Genomic DNA, 23,893 nt, shown 5'->3' on the forward strand with positions numbered 1-23,893 from the left:
GGAACGCAGCAGAGACCCCCATATTTCTCCTCAACTAAAACTTTTTAGGTTTTGCCTAGCAAAATGCGTACGAAGTACGCATGTGCTAGCAAAATCTTATGTAATTTCTCTGTGGGGTCGGGTATCCGCCCCCTCCTCCCATTGGCTAGCTCCATAAATGGAGGCTAGCCATTGGGAGAAGGCTCTGTCCGTCAATCTCGGACCAGATTCGGGGGCGTTCCCGAGAATTTTTCCCTTTTGGCTACGTCAGCCGAAAGCCGATTCTCGGGAACGCCCCCGAATCTGGTCCGGCATTGAGGGCACCCGCCTTCCTGCTCTCCCATGTTGTTCCCAGACTCAAGTTTGGTCTTCTGGTGTTGCAGGAAGCGTCCAGGTTGTTCCCAGACCCAAGTTCGGTCTTGTGGTGTTGCAGCACCTGCACGAGCTCTGGGTGCCTGGGCGCTCTTCAGAAAGTCCCAGAATTGCGGTATCTGTGCCGGAGCGCAGGAGGCGGTGTCAGCGCTGCCACAACACTTTATAATTTGTGTCACCGCAGTATGAAAAGGACTGCAAAATAGACGCGGACACGGAGAAAACACCCCCTTTGGCTGCACAGATGGCGTTGTCTTGGGTGATCTGTGTGTAATTATGACCCGTCTGTGGGTGGTACTTGAGTACGCCTCGTTATTATCTCTTCTGACGGGCTCTGGGGGCCTTACTCCGTGTGTTATTCCCCGCTGCTGTAATAATCGGCTGTCGGCCGAGGCGGTATTGTATGGTCGTAGCCTTTCTGCTGCCGAGGTTGATTTGAGTACAAAGGCCACGCATCATGGATTCCAATGAGGGATAATTGATGAGGACGCGTCACCGTCCAGTAGCCCTGCGCGGGGTCCGGTGTGCTGGAGTTCATTATCGTCGGAGTGACCTCCGTCATGCCCCCCCCTCCCTTCCAGGTACGAGTGACACAGCGTCACGTGCCAGCCACAGGGAGGCTTCAGGCCTACAAACAAAGACGTGTCCGATATATTCCAATACAGCGTGAGTGCAATAATATAGTGCGGTAAACATTGGAACACTATAAGAGCAGTCATTACTGACCAGTTTCTGGCATCGTTTCTAAAATTGCTTATTTTCTTCTTTATTGTAATCGTCTTTCAGCCTTCCACATCTCAGCGTCTACCTAGGAATAGAGGCTCAAATGCGGTCAACTGAATAGCACAAGACCACAAAGAGCTTTAAAGGCAAAATATATCTATTTTCAATGTTTGCTGTTGACTTGTACCCTAGCCTTCGAGGCCGCTCTGTCCTCCACACGTTGCCTTTGGCTTGGCGTGGTAGGCCACAACACCGCGGAGGGCTCCATTTACATTTTCACCCACTAACGGCATACACACAGGAAAGAAATGCAAACCATTGACATACGCAAAGTGAGACCCGGCCACCATATGAGCGAGAGGTGCCTTGAAGCAGATGGAACATTTGGACAAAATCCTACCGAGATGCCGTTTATTGCGTATGGCATACATTGCTTTATTGGGGCCATCCATGAACACGCTTTCTGTGTTCTTGCGTCTCGGCTGTGTTTAATATCAACTGGAGGGGCCTGTTTTAGTCCTACAGGAATTTAACGGGACGGCACTAGATTGGTTGTATGTCAGAGTATCGATAACAAAATTATCACCGGACGTAAATATTGTGTTGTAAATATTATTTGCAAAAAACATTGCTCCTTTGAGGTTAGGTTTACCAGGATGTGGCCTAACGGCTACAGCGGTCAACCTCGAAGCTGTAGAACAGAGTTCGAGTGTCGGCAGGGACGCTCAACAGCCTGTGATTCTGAGCAAATCACTTAATCTGCCTGTGCATAACAAAATTAGTGTGTACGTGTGTAAAGCAACTGGTGATTATTTTTTTATTTATTTATGCAATTTTATATAGCGCGGACTTTCGTAGGCAATGTTCTTCACTTAAGCTATAGTTCGTGTCACGCTTGCTACGTGACTGGGAACCTGGGTGGACAAACTGGGTTCTGGAGGGGTGGGTAGGAGGGTGGTCAGAGGGGCTGGTCACGTGAGTGGGTGGGCTGAGGGCTTGCCACAATCCGAAGGGCCAGGGACAACAAACATGTAGGCAAGGGAGTGGCATTGAGGAACATCTGGCAGCGCGAAGGGTTGAAGCCCAGCGACTCCCAAAACAGATAAGGTTCTTGCGGGTACGATCCGGTGAGGTAAAAAGAGGAGGCGAGGCGGAGGGCCTGGCACGGTGTCATGTCAGCAGTCGTCTCTGTCTCCTAACCTTGGAATTCCCTGGAAATGGCACGACTTTCTTGCCCGAAGAAGTGTGTGTGTGTGTGGGGGGGGGGGGTGCGGGGTGGGAGGTTCTTGTTTCTAAATAGAGGCCAACAGGGCACAAGTCCTAAAAAAAGAAGTGGGGGGACTCTCCAAGGTAGGCGTGGTCACAGGAAGTGACATCACGACAGGAAGTGACATCACGACAGGAAGTGACATCACACCATGAAGTGACATCACGACATCCTGAGTGTCCTATAATAGCACGTGTTAAGTCTGGTTATTCCACGTCCCGAAGAAAGGGTGGTACGGGTAACTGGAAGGAAGAGCCTCTGGGTTCTGCAAGTGTGACCATTGTCCACTGGGGTACAGTTATAGGCAGAGGTCATTCCACTGAAATGACGCTCCAGTCAGTACCTCTGAAGGTCTGCCTACTTGGGGCGGATTTGCTGAGGCAGACCACTCTGTGTCTGTCATGCCTGGCAGGAAAAATGAACACTGCCCACCACTTGTAGAGAAAATCTCCCTGTGGGTAGGAGACATTTTTATTTTTCAGAAACAAACCCTTGAATTGTGGGCTTGTTTCTGAAAAACAAAGAAGTTTACGAAGTGGGCTGTAACAATATGACAGCCCACTCAGCATTCAGTCTTGCCAAAAGCACATCTACTTCACCAATGGATACACTTGTGTTAAAGAGTTCCCCATCAACACAGTAAAGAGTTATACGTTGGGTGGGTTGTCCTCCATAGGGAGCGGTAGTAAAGGTTACAGAATATTCTACGTTCTATTATATGACCTGCATTTTTGGGCAGCATGTTTATCCCTCAGTTACAGATATTGCCAAGATGCCATTTTGCTAATTATCCAAATACAGCCCACATTGCCATATTATCAGACTGAATAAACTATGCACTTAAAGTAGCTTAAAGATGGATGTATTTAGGTGGTAAATGGTACTAATGAGATGAAACATTTGCCCAGTTGCGGTGATTCCCAGGATCAAGAAGGTCAGAAGTGGCGGTAGCCTCTTCTCACTCAATGCCTCCAGACTATGGAATGCCCTCCCACTGCATCTACGGAGCGAACCAAACCATTTGAACTTCCGAAAACATTTGAAGACCTGGCTGTTCATATAAAAGCTCAGACCCCCTCCCCTTAGCCCCGCGCAGCGCTGGGATGCCTCCGGGTAGCCATGCGCTATACAAGTAACAATACAATACAATACAGATAGTGTTAGCATGTGCAAAATTTCAAAATAATAAAGTAACTCTACCATAAAATATGCAGCATTATACTACATAACTTGCCTTTGCTTGCCTCATAATTCCACCCTGCTGCATAATTTGGTCTTCTCCTGATGCATAATTCCAGTGACCCGGACTATGGCAAAAGGCAAAGGTGGGCGAGACACCAAATTACCAGGGACAGCGGAGCCAAGGGTCTGCTCTGGCTCTTAAGAACCCATACACAAGCCAAGCCTTGAAAAAATGTGGTGTGTCAATCATGCAGCACAGATTATGTTAGACTATAGTAAACTATCGAAAGCACCTCATGTTAGTACTTCAGATTATGTGCAAAGTATTTATCAAACAAGACCTGAGAATCGTTCCAGCTCCCCCACCACCTCCCCCCAAAAGACAGTGCTATTAGTGAACTAAAAGGCAAGTCAGGGGTTTTGTACAGTGCAAAGCCTGAAGTCATGTATTTGAAGGTGTATTCTTTGTGATGATAAATAAAAAGGAGGATTGGTTTAAAACTTTTTGCCTATACTTTAAGATGAATGTTTAATGTAGTTTTTACAGTTTTTTGATCAACATCGACTGGAAAGTATTGGAGCTCTTCATTTGAGTATCAATACTGGAACCTGTTTCCAGGGAAGCTTTAGCACTGGTGGTGCCCAGTTAGCGCCCCCCAGTGACCACTACCGGCACAGATTCCCTTACAACCACCCTTTAACAGGATTCAAAATGTAACACCATACTTGAGAGTTCTCTGTAATAATAACAATTGTTTTCTACCCAAACAAATCTTTTTTGCAACAATAAAAAAATGGAAGACTGGGGAAAAAAGTATAACACTCTAATATATAACTTGCAGTTTGCATGCAGCGCTTTGATTACAGTTGATAGCTCGCTGTTCCATTTTAGGATTTTAACTTAGAAACTGCAAGTAACTAAAGAATACCTCTAACAAAAGCAGTAACCCACTGAGCTACCTTCATAAATACAGGTCTGTGATGTATGGTACACGTCCTTTGCATCAGGCATATTAACCCATATTAACAAGGAGTCAAAACTTTCACTAGACAAAACTCCGATCTCACTCCACGTAGAACATTAATCACCGAAGCTATGTAACATTTTTATTGTGGCTAGGAACGAGGCAGAAGGTGCTTTTTAAACTTTAATATACTTACCCTAGTGCCGGCCTCGCAATCCTCCCCCAGTTCCAATTTCAGCAACACTGGGCGTAATGACACGTCCACACTCTCTCATTGCAGTGTGAAACACATTCACATAGGATTAGTTTCACACTGCCTGCTAAGGGCCTCTTGGACAACTGTAAGCAGCCCCTTTGTAATTTAATTGCTGTACTGGGCTTCGTGGTGCGCCTCCCGCTTTGAAAAGGGACGTTTTGACGATACCCTTTTGTTATGTATTCTGCTTCTCGAGGGGAGAGCGCACTCCCACAGAGCGTCTGGGCGCTGTAGGAAGCAAGTCTGCATTCGGGCACACATGCGCAGCCTAGAGGCAAACATAATTCATCAGTAATGGTGGACGCGGTTTTGATTGAGCAGGGTGGACGGCGTCCACCCTGAAAAACCCTCAAATAAGTGGGGGGATGCCGTCCACCCGCGTGGTACCCCGACTCGTGCCCTGGAGGCCAAGGATTGAATGGTCTGGATACACTCATATTTGCCCCTCGTGCTCATAACTTGGAGGCAACTAGGGCAAACCCAGCGCGCAGGAAGAGTGCGTGTACCAAGACTGAATAAAAAAAAAAAAGGCGGGGGGTGGGGGTGGGGGTGTTCGTCTCTTTCCCCATCCCATAAACACCTCCAAAGCAGGATCCGCAGGACACTGGAAATGTCCGCCCCCATAGACCGTAAAGACTACGAACGTCTGTCGGGGACCTATGGGTGGTTCTTCTCGAGGCCCTGTGACTGTCTGCAAGAAGCCCCCTGTCTAATACTATTGTTAAATGATGTCTAGACGAGTTGTCAAACTTCAATGCTGCTGGTGACACCGCCGGTTTGTGTGCGCCTACACGTCTGTGTGAGCTCCTGCTCGGTGACTGCTCGTGTATGACCATGTCCATGTGTGTCTGTTGTGACTGCTCTGACTATCTTCGTTGATGGGAACAGGAAGCGTAAGGGATTTATCCCCTCCCCCCCCCTAGATTTTGGAGTGGAGGGGACACGCGGTAGAAGTTTAGGTCGACAGAAAAACTGCGCACTTCCACTGTTGACATCCGCATGGGATGACGGCCCTGCTGCTTTCGACCTGCTGACCGGCCTAAGGCTTCAGACAGGGTCGGATTTATTCTCTGGGGCCCGAGGACAAATTCCCGAGGTCAGATGTAGGTGTTGTTTGTCAGGTCTGGGGCAGGGTCCCCATTTAGCACATTGTCATTCTCCATAGAATGCGTCTCCTTCTAGCCTGGGCCAAGGGCCCAGCATGGAGGACTCTGCCCTGCTTCTGTGTAGGAGTTCACATCCTCCTGGCAAAGGGAGGTGCTGGGGGCTATTGGAGTTCCTCTTTGATAAGGTGATGCATCTTTTTCATGCAACTCACCTCAAATACAGACATACATGGGAAAGCAAACCTGCTCCATACCTGTTTGACACTTAATGGAACTGCTTTGCTTTGTCAACAAATGCCCCGAGCAACGTGTTTGTGACGGTGAGTGCAGAGTGACGGTGAGTGCAGAGTGACGGTGAGTGCAGAGTGACGGTGAGTGCAGAGTGACGGTGAGTGCAGAGTGACGGTGAGTGCAGAGTGACGGTGAGTGCAGAGTGACGGTGAGTGCAGAGTGACGGTGAGTGCAGAGTGACGGTGAGTGCAGAGTGACGGTGAGTGCAGAGTGACGGTGAGTGCAGAGTGACGGTGAGTGCAGAGTGACGGTGAGTGCAGAGTGACGGTGAGTGCAGAGTGACGGTGAGTGCAGAGTGACGGTGAGTGCAGAGTGACGGTGAGTGCAGAGTGACGGTGAGTGCAGAGTGACGGTGAGTGCAGAGTGACGGTGAGTGCAGAGTGACGGTGAGTGCAGAGTGACGGTGAGTGCAGAGTGACGGTGAGTGCAGAGTGACGGTGAGTGCAGAGTGACGGTGAGTGCAGAGTGACGGTGAGTGCAGAGTGACGGTGAGTGCAGAGTGACGGTGAGTGCAGAGTGACGGTGAGTGCAGAGTGACGGTGAGTGCAGAGTGACGGTGAGTGCAGAGTGACGGTGAGTGCAGAGTGACGGTGAGTGCAGAGTGACGGTGAGTGCAGAGTGACGGTGAGTGCAGAGTGACGGTGAGTGCAGAGTGACGGTGAGTGCAGAGTGACGGTGAGTGCAGAGTGACGGTGAGTGCAGAGTGACGGCCGGTGCCTGTGGGTGCGAGTGCCTGTGGGTGCGAGTGCCTGTGGGTGCGAGTGCCTGTGGGTGCGAGTGCCTGTGGGTGCGAGTGCCTGTGGGTGCGAGTGCCTGTGGGTGCGAGTGCCTGTGGGTGCGAGAGTGACAGTGACTGCAGACTGACTGCAGAGTGCACATTGTGTGTGTGTGTGTGCAGGGTGCACATTGTGTGTGTGTGTGTGCAGGGTGCACATTGTGTGTGTGTGTGTGCAGGGTGCACATTGTGTGTGTGTGTGTGCAGGGTGCACATTGTGTGTGTGTGTGTGCAGGGTGCACATTGTGTGTGTGTGTGTGCAGGGTGCACATTGTGTGTGTGTGTGTGCAGGGTGCACATTGTGTGTGTGTGTGTGCAGGGTGCACATTGTGTGTGTGTGTGTGCAGGGTGCACATTGTGTGTGTGTGTGTGCAGGGTGCACATTGTGTGTGTGTGTGTGTGCAGGGTGCACATTGTGTGTGTGTGTGTGCAGGGTGCACATTGTGTGTGTGTGTGTGCAGGGTGCACATTGTGTGTGTGTGTGTGCAGGGTGCACATTGTGTGTGTGTGTGTGCAGGGTGCACATTGTGTGTGTGTGTGTGCAGGGTGCACATTGTGTGTGTGTGTGTGCAGGGTGCACATTGTTTGTGTGTGTGTGCAGGGTGCACATTGTGTGTGTGTGTGTGCAGGGTGCACATTGTGTGTGTGTGTGTGCAGGGTGCACATTGTGTGTGTGTGTGCAGGGTGAGCAGTGTGTGAGTGTGCAGGAAACAAACACTCAAACTAAGTCCACCACACACTACTGCATATACTAGTGAATACAGTCATCTCTTTATACAGAAAAAATGAGTTATATTTAGAGGGGTCGGAGTGGGACACAGTGGGTGGATGGATGCATGATGGATGGATGTATGCATGATGCATGGATGTATGGGTGGATGCATGGATGGGTTGTTGGTTGGATGGGTTGGTGGATTGCATAAATTGTTGAGGGATTGGCTGTATATATGCATCTATCCATCCACCCATCCATCTATCCATCCACCCATCCATCTATCCATACACCCATCCATACACCCATCCAAGCATCCACCAACTCATCTATGCAAGCATTACAACAAAAGAGCCCGCAGCTCTCCTTCGTCTCTCCTCGCCCCCCCTTCCCTTAGCCCGCAGCTCTCCTTCGTCTCTCCTCTCCCCCCTTCCCTGTGCCCTGCCCTGCTATTGTAAATGACAATGCCATTTATTTATGTTAAAAAACATAAATAAAAAAAATGTCAAGAGCAATGCCAATAGCTCTAACTTTAACAAAGGCAAAACCATTGCATTGTAAATGCTTGTTTTCAATAGTTGTGCGTATTTTCTTATTTAGTTTGTTACCCCATGTTCGTTGTGGACATTGTGATATCTGAGAAAAAAATCAATATCCGATCTTTAAATTAGTTATCTAGAGATGACACTCCATGTAATACACTGGGGAACAAGAGACAATGATTACTAGTCGAAGACCAGGCAAAAAGGAAGAGGAATTCGAACCTGAAAGGCTTTAAAATAAACACTACAATATGTAATTTTGGTTTCATCTAAACTAAGCGACATTTTAGTTAAATGGTTGTCAAAATTTTAGATTGTTTCTTGGGATAAATATATATAGACTCTGTGATCGCTTTAAAGTTCCAGTAAATACTATTCATGAGTATATTGTTTCAGTCTGAAGTATATTCATGTAGGTTTAGAAAACAGTATAATGATTTATCAGTCAGCTGTTTACTTTAGTATCCCAGAGCGCATAATTGAACCTGTAGCCTCTACATAAAAACTACACTACACTACACTACTTGTTGTAAAGCTGCATTACAAAAGTTGGTATAATGTCCGCAGCAAGTTTGTATCAAGTCTTTCTTGTGGCAAGAGTGTGCTGGCCAAGAACCACACAACACTGATATATGTGAAAAAGGCTGCTTCAATGAGACAAGTGTTTATCACAGTAAATCAAACCCCTGGCCATTGCCTTACAAACTAACATTATGCCTCACTATATGAAATCCACTTATAAAAAAAATCATCTACCATCCCTAAAAAAACACTTTTCAGCATTGTCCAGCAACTCCCAGACAATTCTCATACAAACTCTTTGCCTCAATTATTCATACGTTCGCTCCAACAGCTTCAATGTCTTGTATAACTCAACACATAACAAACTTCCATCCGCTCCACCCTCTCTCCTCAGAGCTAATCCGCCTGCCCAGCTGTCTAAAAAACTTTATTGTGCCCTAAACAATAACTGTGCCTATCTTACACAGAAAAACCCTCACTAGAGGCGTTTTTCTGACCCCCCGCCCCCAACAACCTCATCAAGCAGGTACTCGAACATGTAACTCAACTGAAACAAGTACACTTCGAATTTAAAGATGTATAATGCACTCCATCATCTCGAAACAAATACCTTCCCTCAAGCTGTAGTTTCACAGCCTCCAATTTAAACATTGCTTCTTCAATGCAAAGTTAGCTATTTCCCAGTTAACCTTCCTCCTTGCATTTATCTATTGCTGCAGAGTTTCTGGCCCTTCTTTATTCCCTCCTAGTAATCCATTCTGTTCATATCAAGGTCGTGCCTGACCATAATATTTTCAAGTCCCTTTTCATGTTTTTTAAAAATCCGAATCCGGCTTTTCAATTGTACTAGATTGTTCTCACCTGAGTGAATCAGCAAAACATTTGGGCAACCTCTGCTTTTAAACAATTCAGCCAAAGACAATAGCAGCTCCCCCACCTCAGCCATCCTTTTCATCACTATTGGATTTGGACTTCAGTATCCTCAAGAGTTCTTGCAAAAGTCTTCCTATCTGCTTGCCAAGCAGTTAACTTAACAAATGGCCGCAAATCCAATGCGCCGGGCCAGTAACATGCCTATGAAAAAACATATAAACTGGTCCAATACATTGGCAAGGGCGCTCATTCCAGAAAACGTAACCATTTCCCCTCTAATATAGCTTAGATTGATGCACCAAAATCTCAATCTCCTTACCCGTATCCTTACAGTCTTGCCTTCAAAAACGTCCCCAAGACACACATCCCCACCAATTCTGAGACCTGAAATGCCTTAAAGACTACTTCTACCATTAGCAGCAAAAAAGGGAAGCCTTTCTCTTTCCCGTTAACGTAAACTAATTGCACCCTGGAGACAATTTTTGGTGGTCATGGCAATGTTATTTGCTTCCGCTATATTTTTCTTCACAACCTTCTCTTTGGCCCAACCTTCTAAAATCCTCCAAGATAGCTTCCCAGCTGAAGGTTCACAATCTCAATAAAACTTCCTAAAAACGCTACCTCCTCCATTTCCCTGAAGTCGTCACTTGAGACAAACCCTTCTCAATCCTTGTCAGAATCAAATAGCCTCATCATACTGGCAATTCCTATTCAACCGACCTACTAGCTCCTGACGCTATGAATTCTACCTGTGCTTGTTTATACGTTCTCCTCGTAGATGGTGGCAAATAATCTATATCTACTGAAGCATACTTAATCTCCTAGCTGCTACAGCTCCTCTGGCTTCTCCAGATTCTTCTACTCTGTTCATGGAACCTCGTCCACTACTTAAACATGACACATCCATAATGTCTTTGGACACTCTTGGAACATGCCTGGCTCTGAAGATTATGTTGTAGTTTGAACAGCCCGACAAAAACACTCGCGACAATCTTGGCACTTGAATTTCAAAAAACAATCGACTAGGGACAGTGTTTACCACTTCCATGTTGTCTACATTGAAAGATACCTTCTTGTTCATTAAAAAGTTTCCCCACATCAACAGCGCCCCACCAGTGGAAAGAATTCAAGGAAAGCTATTCTTATTCCTTCAGATTTCCAAGATACCGGCCACTGTTCAGCACACGACCACTCTTGCCAGTATAGACCAAAATCACAACTGCCAGCCTGCCTGAAAATATCTATATTGACCACTCCACTTTCCTACCTAATTCTTGCAATGCAACACTGTTGAAACTGCTCAAGAAAGCTGTCCACATTCTCAGATAATGGTACAGAAGTCACAATCCTGCTAGTGCAGAGCCCAACGTTCTGCAAAAAGCCTTCACCGCTCTCACACCCCTACATGTGAAGTTCAAATATCCCAATACTATTTGCACCTTTTGCGTTTTCTTTTTACTCAACATCTCCAGTAGTAGCTCCATTATCCTTGCCTTATAGTTTACTGATAGACAAGCCTTTATACAATTGAATCTATCTTTATTTCCACCCCTCTCATCCCCCAAGAATGTCAACACTGTAGCTGGCCCCACTGTTGTCTGGTGCCAGTGACACTACTACATCCTAATCGATTGGCAGAAAACCTCCATCTGAACTGACAATTCTTCAGGTAATGCATCACGGAGATGGCTTCAGAAACAAATGGGGGAAAAAACATTGCCAAAAGTGCTGAATTTCTCAAATAACCTACAGGAAAACGAACGGCCCATCACCAATCCTTTATCAACAAAAAACAGTCCTTGAAAACTGTATGCTTAGCAGTTCAAAGTCATCCAAGTATACCGGTAAAAATGGAACACTGACTTAATGTTTTATTGCCATCAGTGTTCCTAGCCCGTTATGTTTGCCAAATCTACTGCATCATCTGCTCTGGTGTATTGACTTTTGACACATCTTCTGCTATGAAATTATTGACAGAAGATGGTCCAGGCCAGAGCAAATGTTGATTCAAGTTAAATATGGCCACTTTTTTTTTCTTTCCTTTTTTGGCACAACTCCTATTGATGAGATCATCAATCTGTCCAATGGATATTCTTCAAATGGGTCCTTCATTCTCTCCTCCCTCACCACCATTTATAATTTCTTGTACATCAGTTTTTTATGTATGTTGTGTAAGATAATGTTTCCCCCAGATTTGGAGCTGTTGTGCCCGAAGTGATAGGACTCCATAGACTGTTAAAGGGCCAGCAACGCCCAACTTGCCCAGCCGGACCTTTCCTTGTTGCACCCACCTCTCCTTGGTTGGGCCTCCCTGGAAAGGGCTTGTACATTACAGGTAACCCACTAGTTGTACATGTCGTGGGCATAGGCCTTGTTGGCCTCCACATCACAATGGATAGGTGCCACCTGCTGGCCTCCTCTGCTCATCGCACTACCACTGCTGCTATGCAGCCTATGTCTGCCAGCAAACTTGAAGTGGCCACTCGGCGTGGCATGACTTCCACCACGAGTCTCCGCATTGATCCTTGTCCTGGTGAAGCCTTGCGCTCTTTTTGTCCTCTTGACCTATGGCTTTGTCTCTCAAAACGGGTGCCCTACTTGTCACCACCCCTAGCGCGGTGTGGCTATAATTAATCTCCCGCTCCCAACACCCCTGCCTGCACTCATGGAACTCCGTGGCAGCCCAGCCCCAGAAGGTCAAGCTGCCATGAATGTCCCCAACCAAGCTTTTTGCCCCTCACTGACCTGCCACAGGCGCTCCTTTCTTCACCTTACTCTGAAGGAGGACCAGGCCAAAACGGCTGTCCACCCCTCATGCAACCTCCAAACGGGGCCTCCCTTTTTCAGACCCAACCCTAACTCCGATTCCTGGCTTGAGCAGATCTTCCCTGCCTGCCTGTTGAAGCACTAAGAGCACCTCCTCCACTGCTGTAGGCGTTACGTCTTCCATACTTGTCTAATACCTAACCTCACTCTTCCTTCCCGCCAGACTGAAAAAACTGCCTGACCTGCTTCTCCTAGTCCCTGGCTAATTAATCCCCTTGTAGTTCCAGGACTGCACCTCCTGCTCAAAAATACCAGTGGGCAAGGCTTCCTTGGCACCTGCCTCCCCAGCCCTTTTCTTAAAGAGACATACCTACCTAATGTTTACAAGTTTACATCTACAAAATAGTTGGTCATTTGTACAAGTTCTATGTGTTTTTAGTGTAAGATAAAGTTTGAGTATATATAAAAAAAAATGCACCCGGTCAATAAAAATCCCAGAGGAGCTCTTTTAGTCCTGTTTTAGATGTGGATTTCCAGTCTGATTCTACAACGCTTTTTCAGTTAGAAGTATTATCTAACTCACTGTTAGAGGTGGATTGTTCATTTATTCCTTGGCGTAAGACATGCTTGCTCATGCAAAAAACGTTTTGGGAAATTAACATTTTTTTAAAAAAAATCCTTGAGTAAGCATGTCACGGATTTGGAAATTCATGGATAATCCATTTCTAAGCATGGAGTAAGTCAGTCACACTCCTAGAAATAGCTTTGTTGAGAGAACCCATGAAGTCTAACCATTCAGTTTGACAGCCTCTGTCAATTCTACCTCTTACTCCGTGTATTTCAAATGAACAGCCTGCTTTCCTTATTTACCTACTTAATGGTACTCAAATGGTTGGTAGAGTTTTATCAGTGCTGCTTTTCCTTCCAGGAGCTACATGCAAACTCCTCTTCACACCTAATGCCTCTTCCCACCATAATATCTAGACTCAGTGCAGTTTATATTTGTTGAAGTATGGGTAGGAGACTTTATGCATGTAACTTCTTATATTCAGTGAAGGAAACTGGATTTGTAATATCACATATTTATTCCGTTAGTTATGGAGCAATATGGCATATTGGCTAGAGCTGCCAATGTTGGAAGATGGGGAACCAAGGTTGAATCCTGGCCTCTCCTCTACGTTCTATGATTCTGGGCAAATCTCTCAATCACTCTGTGCATAAAAAAAGAAACCTAAATGTGTAATGTAGTTGGTTTGGTTGTAAACCGCTCCCGTGCCCTTGGCCCTGGTTAGCTTTATTTATATAAAAAAAGGCTGGTTGTTGACAGGAGTTTATGTACATACCTGGGAGGTATTACCAGAGAACCCAAATGTATGTACAGTGTATTCAGTTTGAGAGAATGTGTTGCTGTGATTTTTGTGTGGGAAGCGCTGGTATGATGTAAGATTAAGTAGCTAACTTGGATACAACCAGTAGCACAATTGGCCACTGTGCCTGTCCTGTTTGGACTACATATTAATTGATGATTGCTTTCCAGATTCAGCTGGGGAAGGAGGAAGAAGATACCCTAGTGCGGTGCCAAAGCTATACATGTGGCAGCTGCTTAGTCATCAAGGTGTAGATTGTCTGGCTCCTTTGCTGTCTGACTCTGGGTAGTGACTCCCCCGCATCACCTATAGCTGGATCCTATGGCCTCCCCGTCAGCATGGCCCTGGTAACCCCTATATTACTGTTTTAAAGGGAGCCTATATCCAGTTGCAAATGGTGTAGTATAGAAGAGCTGTGAAGCCCGTTGCCTGTGCCATAGAAGAGCTTGGGAACTAGCCTGTTTCCTGTACCTGGCAAATGCATACCTTGTCCCAAGCTAAGAAGAGGTCAGCAGAACCCAAGGATTGCACAGAAGGTCTTTGTTCTTACCATGCCAGATAAGCAGACCACATATGCCTCTCAGTCTGCTACGTCAAGATTGTTCCGCCCAGTTTTAGCAGTGAGTGGAGCATGACACCGGAAGGAACAAAAGTGGGGATAGAAATGATACATCAGATCTTAGTTTTCGGAGTGAAGATTCGTAGTTGAGGGATAGCGTTTGTGAGACATTGTGTGTGTGTGTGTGTGTGTACACAGATACAGTTGTATGTCTGTGTGTTCATGGCTGACCATGTGTTTTTGGGTTCCAAGACCCAACAACAATAATTTCACCACGTGGTTTACATAGGTCTTCATAAATGCTGTTTGTGTATTGGTTTGTTTGACAGCCACTTTTGGGGTCTATGACTCAGCAATAATAATTGTCTTTGCTAAGCTGGCGGATGTCATCAGGGTTTACAAGGGTCTTTGTGACAAACCATTGGGGGGGGGGCGTTTGTATGTGTGCTCTCATTGTTGACCGCTTCTTTTCAGCTCTAAGACCCAGCAACAGTAATTGTATTCACTAAGCCTGTGAGTGTTAACAAGGTTTAAATGGCTCTTCATAAACCACTGTTTTTATTTGCCCAGATCAAGATCGAATTTTGTCCAATCCTTGTGAGATGTGCTTGCTTGGGAAACAAGTCTTGTGGGAAATGTGCAGACTTTTTTTTTAATTTGTTTTAGAGTTACGTCTTAAAATTGTTTTTCTCAGTCCTTATAAACTAAGATTAGACACAATTTTTAACCAGCTAACACACTATTGGCAGATAGGTAATTACATATTGTAGGTACCTAGAGCAAATTCATTTTGCAAGGATTTCTGTAAATAACGTGATGAACTCAAGTTTTAGATCATTTTTGTAAATTCTAAAGCAAATTACCGTGATTTGAAATATTTGTTATAGTTGCATTTTCGTTTGTTTACAGTTTCTTTGACCTCGACACCAAGTGGGAAAGCATTTCTTTTGAATGTTGTAGATTGGGCACTGCCCATCATGGTTGTGTCTGGCATCTTGCAGCACAGTCTCATTCACTTGGAGTCTCATAGTTTGGATCTCACTCCGAAAGTAAGACACTCCTTGAGGCACAGTTTACTTGTTAGGCGACAAAATAATACAATTATTTTTTGGGATAATACATGAGGACCATAAACAAATACAAGTAATTACCATTAACAGTCCTAAAAAGCTGAAAAATCATTTAACGTCCACAATGTGAAAGACAAGCCCTCCAAACGAAATACAGGTAAAACATGCCTTAATTGCAGTAGGTAAGTTCAGGTAACCAAGCATCACGCGTTTCGACCCACCCATGGTCTTAATCCTATGCACTAGCGAGGGTCAATTGCTCTGGGTTTTAAATACACTGCCGTCTTCAACAATGAAGAAGGACTTAGAGTGCAGACATCATGTTATAAAAAGTCACTCCTGATTAAGACCATGTGTGGGTCGAAACGCGTAATGTTTTGTTACCTGAACTCCCCTGCGGCTGTTTTACCTTCATTTCGTTTGTACGCTTGTCTTACACGCTGTGGATATTACGTGCTGTGTGCTGCTTCAAAGTCTATGGTCTTGATCTGTGCGGGAAATATGTTAGGATTAGGTTTTGTTTACCAGGAACCACATGGAAATGGGCAAATAAGTCCAAACAAGTCACATGTACAGCAACCTGGTTAGTTTCCGCACTTTTATAAATCACCCAGTGCGTCAGTTTCATAACGTAGAAAGTAAATCACATGCAAGTTAACTATGTCCAATTTCAGTAGTCAAATAAAATATGCATAACCTCGCTGGTGTACACATGAGATATTGGACAACCATGGTCATGCAAAGGAAATAAACGGACGTGAGGGATATACAGTTAAGCAGAACGTAAATTATATATAAGAAAAGATCAGGTATTATTGAAATGAGAAGGATTGTGTAAGTGATAGCTAAAGAAGTGTTGTATGCAACAAAAGGTATGAACGTTAGAGATATCAACATTAAAGATATCATGGGCATGAAATTGGAAGGTAGATAAGTTATCTATGTAACTGAAAGGTGGTAGAATTGAGAAAAGCAGCAAATGAGAGATGTACATAAGAAATGTATTCAAACTGTGTATTTTCATCTGAAGGATAGAATTAAAAAAAATATATAGAGCTTCCCAGGATGGGCCCGTCGCCATCTCTTAATAGAGATTTTAATAATGCTGGATATCTATTGCTATGTAAAACGAGCAACAATGCATGTTTTTTTCCTGAAGTTGTAAAGTTGCCTTCTTTTTCAGCGCTCTGTTGCGAAACAAGTATGTTATCTGCAGGAATGCAAAAGGGGAGGTGAGGGTGCAGGGGACGAGCTGTGTGGGGCTGTAAAGATTAATTAAGAAGGCAAACACAGGAGATGCAGGGAGTTAAGGTAGCAACAGGAGCTGGGTTGAAAAAGGGTTGTCTCTGCCCAAAACTAAATATTTTATAAATTATAATATCTTTCACCCATGTGTTGGGGAGTGGAATTATGTGGGTTGAATTGGAATTGGCACTGACTCGGGAGATACAAATGCGTAGAGGACATGTATTAGGCGTCGCCAATACAGATTGTGGAACCATCTAAACACACTTGCATAAATGAAAGTCACATAAAAAAATAGAATTGGCTGGCATGTTGCATATGGATTAATATTGGAATCACCTGATTCAAGATACTGAGAATATTCAGTGAGTGGGACACATATGCAGTCTGGCCAGGACGGAAGTATAACTGGCGTCAAGGTGGATAACAAGACATATGAGAGGAAGACAGCCCTGAAGAAGTCGTGGGGAACACCCAACATGACGAAACACGTGTTGGCTGGGCAATGAAAGAAAGAAAATTAATGAACAAAAGAAAAAAAAAATCATATATTAGATATTGTGTCTATGGTTAAAATTAAGTGTGTGCTTTGAAGTAATTACATGTAGAGAGATCTATGTAGGTTTCAATCAAGGAGGTTGGATGATTCCTCCTACCCTTGTAGCACAACTAGTGAAATATTCGACAGTTTAAACATACTCGTGAATAGTAAGCGCCAACTATGAATCCGGCGAACACTCACCCAATTGTGCATAAAGAATTGGAATTGTTAGTTGTGCAATTGTGGGGTGTTAAATAGTGTGTTGTCGTGTGGATGTGTAGAGTTGAATTATGTGGTATGGTGTGCAGTGGAATTATGTGGATTGGTATTTCGTGTCGTGGAGGGGTATGTAGTAGTTTAAATATGTGGTGTGCTGTTTAATTTTGTAGAATTCTGTGGAATTCTGTGGTGTGGTTTCAATGTATGTGGTAGGTTTAATTGTGATGTTGAATTATGTGGTTTGTTGTCAAATTATGTGGTGTGGAATAAAACTGTGTGGCACTGAGTGAAATTATTCTGATTGGAATTATGTGCTGCAGCAACAAATGATGGATGGAATGCTGAATCAATCAAACCTTCACCCAAAGTCATAACCCAGATCTCTTGACCGGGGGTGAATTTTTGGTTCATTCGACAGCCCATCATTTGTAGCTGCAGCACTTTTATTCCTAAGTGGGCAAGGGTATACCCAGACGTGGGTCCCTTGCTCGCTGTGCCCTTGGATTCAAGCTAGCCTGGCTGATGGGTGTTACCCGGAAACTGCTACCAGAATGCTTGTTTCCGATCTTGGGAGAGACTGATTTGTATATGGCTGGGCGGAAACTGGGGTTGCGCAGTGGCCAAAAAAGAAAGGATTTGACCCAGATCTCTTGAATGGGGGTGAATGTTTGATTCATTCAGCATTCCGTCCATCTTTTGTTGCCGCAGCACAATTGGAATTATGTTTCATAGTTTGGAGTGTATTTATGTGGATTGTTGATATGGGGCTTAGAGGGGTTTTATGTGTGGTGTATTTATCTGGTATTGAGTAGGGTGTATTTATCTGGAGTTGAATCATTTTGCTTTGAGGAGGATTACGTGGAGTGTAATTATGTTGGGTGGTGTTGAATTGTGTGCTGTTGTGTGTCACACTAAACATCCAGGTATTTCACACGGTTCCCAGGCGAGTGGAGGAATTGAGTTTGTTACATCTTCTTCAGACTGTTCAGATAGGATTCACATTAATGAAGAATGCTGGATTTGCCCAAGATTACACAATGTAGTCAAGTGAGAGAGTCGGTATTGAAACCTAAGTCTACTGGTTCCAGAGTCAATAATTGAAGCTCGAGATATTTTCTAAGAAATCGAATGTATATATGGCTAATGATGTGAGCCTTTGTGTGCACCTATATTGTTATGTAGTAGCTGCTATTTCGGCATATTATTTGAAAATGTTTATTTATATTTCCTAGATGACTGAATGGTACTTAAGCACGAAAAAACTTTTTACAGAAAGTTTGCATAATGCGGCATAACTGTGCTTGTGTAAGAAGCCTTTGAAAAGCTTGTGGGGCTCGGGCAGAGTGCTTAGCAGAGCAATCTGCAGTTGTAACAACGCTTAACCCACCACAGAAGATTCCAGACCTCAGGAAAAATATGCTATGTTGTAGAGCAGTGTGGGTGCTGAGCAGCATGTTGAAAAGTTGTAATGAAAAAGTGTTAAAAGCATTTTCGTTACCTTCTATATAACCAATGAGACATTATTGTCTAGGCGAGCCCTAAAAAACGAGGTATTGCATTTTTATTTCAATGCCGACGTACAGGTTTCCTGGAAAGTTTGCTCAAGCCCAAAGGAGTTGGTGGTGATAATGGGGCAAGGCGTGCCCAGTCTCGCAGCGGCAGATGGGTATGCTCAGACGTGAGTCCTGTGCTTTCCATGCCACTGGAATCAAGCTATCCTGGCTGATGAGGGCTGAAAGCCCGAAACTGGTCCTAGGATGCTTGTTTCCAGTTCAGGGAGGACCTGGCTTGGCAGTTCAGGCTGGACTGTTCTCAGGGGCACAGGGTCAAGACTGATTTGCATATGGCTGGGTTCAAACTAGAATGGCATGGTGAGCAAAAAATGATGGATTTAGGCCCAGAGCTCTGTAAGGGGGTGAATGTATGACATTGTTCTGCATTCTGTCCATCAACTGTTGTTTTTGCATCAGTCTCGCAGCAGAGCTTGCCACACATGTAAGTGGAGGAGACTATGTGAATGAGGCCTTTGGATGAGACCGACAGACCAAAGCAATGCCTTGTCTTGAGATTTTGGTACTGAACAACCATCTGAAACTACATAGTAATCCATTAAAATGGGTCCGAAAATGAAAGCTGTTACTGGAAAAACGCATGGGTTTACAGTGACAACGTAGACCAAATATAGAAGAAAAAGAGCAGGACTGGGCGTAGTGAAGAGAATAAAAAAGTGGAGAAAGGAGGTAGAGAGAGGTAAGCGAGGAAAAACAGAATGAAAAAGTCAAATAAGGGTAGATGAGAAGAGCAGTGCAGAAATACATAAGTGAGAGTGCGAAGGGAGTGAAACTTCAAGTGGGATGAGTATAACCCTGGGTAAAGCACTACGCTATACGCAAATTGCACGTAGCACAGTGCAAACACGCGTAGCGGTCATTTTTTGCTTGCTCGTGGTCCTCAACTTCAAGTTGGCGACCGCGAGGAAGCAAAATGACATCCTGGCGAGACTTTTTCCTCGTTCACGATCTGCAACATCAGGTTGCTGATTGCGAGCGTGGAAAATAAACCTCCCAGCGAGATTCTCAACGTGAGGCGGTCCGGTTTCTCATTGCGAGTGGTCGCGTATGCTCACGACCGCTCGCGATGGGAAACTACCAGTCCACATTGAGAAAGCTGCAGCTCGAGAGCAGCAGTAAAAGACAACTCGCACTGTGCAAGATGCCGTTTTAAATGATTGCACAGTGCGGACAAGCATCCGGCACTGTGCAATCATCGTGAGCAGCGCACTATGCAGTACGCGTAGCTCTACTTCGCGAACTACGCCCAGGCTTAGATGAGTATAGAGCTTAAGGTTGGGAGCTGGAAGGGCAGAGAGAAAAGAGATGGACAGAGAATAGAGGCAGAAGGTTAGGGGTTACAGGCAGAAGGACAGGCGAACTAAAGAAAGACAGGGTATTGAGAAAGGAGAGTAAAGAACAGGTGGGATTATAAGATTCTGCAGCGTTTTTTTGCGTAATTATGGATTTGCCGCAACTGCCACATAATCCTTCAGCTGCTGCATATGCAGTTTTTATCAAAAGATGCTTATTGCTTGGACATATCAAAATTTACAAAAAAATGCAGCAACGTGGGCTGCTGTACAGTGGAAGGCCCTTCCCATAGGTTGTCACCTTTCAGTAGTTTATTGCTCATTTATTTATACGTATGTGTACTCCATTAAAAGAATATCGATACAAATGCACTGCCCTTGTTGGTAAATGTATGATATTTTGACTATGGAACGGATGAGCCCTGTTCAGTAAGTCTGGCTTGGCAGTGCATCAGTCTGCAATAACTACTGTTACTAATTCTTTAACCCCTTCGGCGCTCATGACGAGCTCAGCTCGTCATGAGTTACGATGCTCGTATGCTCATGACGAGCTGAGCTCGTCATGTAACGCGGCTTTTAAAAAAACGCAGCGCACAGCGGGAAAACCGCTAGCGCGCATGCGGTTAAAGATGCATTCAAGCTTTGGCCCCACACAAAGAAATGTTACTATCTTGGGTGTTTAGTTTATCATTCCACCTCTTTGAAGTTCTTGCACTGCAATACATGAGAGGCTGTTTTACCTTTCACTGAATCATTGGACATGCCATTATTTGTCTCATATGTGTATAGTACACAGAACACAATTATTTTTTGTTTGTTTTAAACAGCAGCATTCTTTTTGATGTTTTAATCAGTAGTCGTATGCATGTTTTTTCTCTGTCTGACATACCTATTGATCTTTCAAACTGTGTCTTTTTTGTTTTTCGCATATATGTAAAGTTCCTATTGTTTATTGCAGTATATGCTGACCCATTGTTTTCTCCATGCTGGTTAACTTTTCTTCCTCTTTTTTCTTGCTAAAAAATACGTTTTGCCAAACCCTGAAAAAAAATTGGCTTTGAGGGGCTAACACATGCAATGCACAGACACAAATGATCTGCCAATGTGCTAGCACATTAATGCTAGCTCTATTGACTATGCCAATTGGTGCTTTTACAGCTCCTTTTCTCTGGCGGATGTGTATATGTGAAGTTAAAGTTATTTGCACATTACAACCAAATACGTATTCTGGAGTGGAAGGCTGCCGGGGCTCTGGGTGGAGTCCAGAGGTTGGAGTGGGGCCGATACTGGGGAAAGTGAGTTTTGGAGGATCCTGGAGCCCTGTCACAGCAGGTGAGGCCCTCAGAGCATGTCCACAATGGTTTACCCAAGAGAAGAGAAGCTGTAGAAGCTATTGCAGGTGCACAAGAAGTCTAGCCTCCTGTGCAAGTCAGTGGAAATGATCGAGCTGGGGCTTGGCGCAGCACAGGTGATGATGCCTTGTCGGACAGATGCATTGGAGTCAGAGAAACAGAAGCTGCGGGCGCAAGTTCGATGCCTGTGCCAGGAGAACCAGTGGCGCCAGGATGAGCTGGCCAACACCCAACAGAAGCTGCAGCACAGTGAGCAGACGGTGGCCCAGCTGAAGGAGAAGAAACCTGTGGAGTTCATGACCCAGCTCAAGAAGTAAAATGAGGACATCTTCGGAGGAGAAGGGAGATTCCACCAAAGAGACCTTAGTCGATCTATTTCCAAATGAGTAGGAAGATAATGGCCAAGGACGCCTCACCTACACAGAAGTGCCGCTCCTGCGGGTCAAAAGGGAGGCTACGGGATCCCAGTCTGCCTGCAAGCGCTTAACCTGCTGATCCAGTATGCCTCTCGGGGCTGCTATGAGATTGCTGTGCAACATTGCAAGTGAGCATCAGAGGACCTGGAGAAGATCTCCGGCCATAACCATCCTGATGTGGCCACCATTTTTAACACCTTAGTGCTGGTCTACAGGGATGAAATCAGTACAAAGAGTTCGGCCTATCTCCTGAACAATGCCCTCTCCATCCGAGAGAAGAGCCACCCTGCGGTGACAGCAACACTGAATAACTTGGCATTGTTGTATGGTAAGAGGAGGATGTAGAAGGAGGCAGAGCCTCTGTGCAAGCAGGCGCTGGAGGTCCGTGAGAAGATTTTCACAAGGACCACCCTGATGTGATGAATCGGCTGAATAATCTTGCACTACTGTGCCAAACCCAGGGGGAAATACAAGGAGGTGGAACATTATTGGAGAGCTACATATCCTGACTGGTATCTGATGACCCTAATGTTGCCAAGACTAAAAACAACCTGGCCTCCTATCTGAAGCAAACCAAATACAATGAAGCGGCAACTCTGTACAAGGGGATCCTGACTTGGGCCCACGTCAAAGAGTTTGGATTTGTGGACAATGACTACAAGCCTATTTGGATGCGTGCTGAGGAGTTCGAAGAGATGAGCAAGCACTTGTAGGTTAACAGAATCGTAAGTGGGCAGAAAAGCAGCACATAACCTGCCACAGTATACCCCTCCAGCCTGCACACTGTATATTTATTAAAGTGGTAGAAATGACTCTGGCTCCAGGTGCAGTGGGATACAATTGGTGGGGTCTGGGAGAGAGGGCTGCATCTTCGTGTCCTGCTGTAGCCATGTTCCCTTTCTAGGTATTAGCTGTTAGTACAGAGAAGACATAGTAGTGGAAGGGCTGATATGGGTATTAGTCTAGAATGAGCACCTGGCACTTTATTGTTCGGCATCTCCCGAACAAATGCTTAAAAAGGGCTTTCTCCGGGTGTTTGGCTGTGAAACATCATTCATTTTATGCACTGTGAAGAACTTTGAGCTGCTGTGGTGTATTAAGTATTGATATGTGCTTGTGTGCAGAAAGGCCAAAAATAAATAACAAATTACGTATTCTGATGACTTGGAAACTACAGGGTTATGCATCTATCAGAGACTGACAATGGGGTATAAATCAAAGCTCACTTTGGAGTCCCCCCCCCCCGGTCCAGCACCTCACTGTCCAGTGTCCCAACATACTCAATCGCCTTTCAGCCAATCACCAGCAGTCTCTTACACACTCCCTCCCACAATCTGAGACAGTGACCGGCACACGCATTAGTCCAGGGCGAACAATGATGGTTACCCACACGCAGCCACTCTGGTTTTTGCGCCCAAAGCGGTTATTGTATTTTACCGGGGGCACTTAGGAAACACCTGTCAGTTTTTGTGTGGGATGGATAGTCTGCACAGTGGCTGCTGCTGCTGCTGCTGCTGCTGCTGCTGTTGCTGGTGTACTCCGCGTAGGTGGCCGACCAGAGATGATCCCGGAGTTTATCCTCAGCTGTGCATAGTCTCTTCGCTCCGCAGCACTGTTTACTGCCAGCTTCTAGTGAAATTGATTCTGTTTCAAGGATACAAAAGCAAAATGATATTCACCACCATAAGACAAGTGAAACAAGCAGTCCACATTTTAACTTCTTAACATGGTGAGAGTCAGCCTGGGCTCGCTAGTGTTGCGAGGTATGCACCCTGCATAGGAGATAAGGCGATTAAAAAAGAAATGATAACTGAGTTTAAGAAACAGACGAGTCAGAGCTGAGAAGGGAGGGGTAAGAAGTTGAGTTGTGGGCGGCTGCGGTGGGGCTGGGAAGCAGGCTCTGCCCCCACAGTTTTCTTCAAGCGAGAGG

General features: G+C 45.2%; 1 protein-coding gene and 1 pseudogene across 1 annotated transcript in view; both read left to right on the plus strand.

Annotated features, from left to right (window-relative positions):
* Window positions 1–22,676, plus strand: part of LOC144826816 (uncharacterized) — a 37,779-nt pseudogene extending 15,103 nt beyond the window's left edge.
* TPD52 (tumor protein D52) overlaps window positions 1–23,893 on the plus strand; it is a 347,528-nt gene that overhangs the window by 75,311 nt on the left and 248,324 nt on the right. The window lies entirely within an intron of this gene.

The sequence above is a fragment of the Lissotriton helveticus genome, chromosome 4_1, assembly GCF_964261635.1.
Source record: "Lissotriton helveticus chromosome 4_1, aLisHel1.1, whole genome shotgun sequence".
NCBI classification, from domain to species: Eukaryota; Metazoa; Chordata; class Amphibia; order Caudata; family Salamandridae; genus Lissotriton; species Lissotriton helveticus.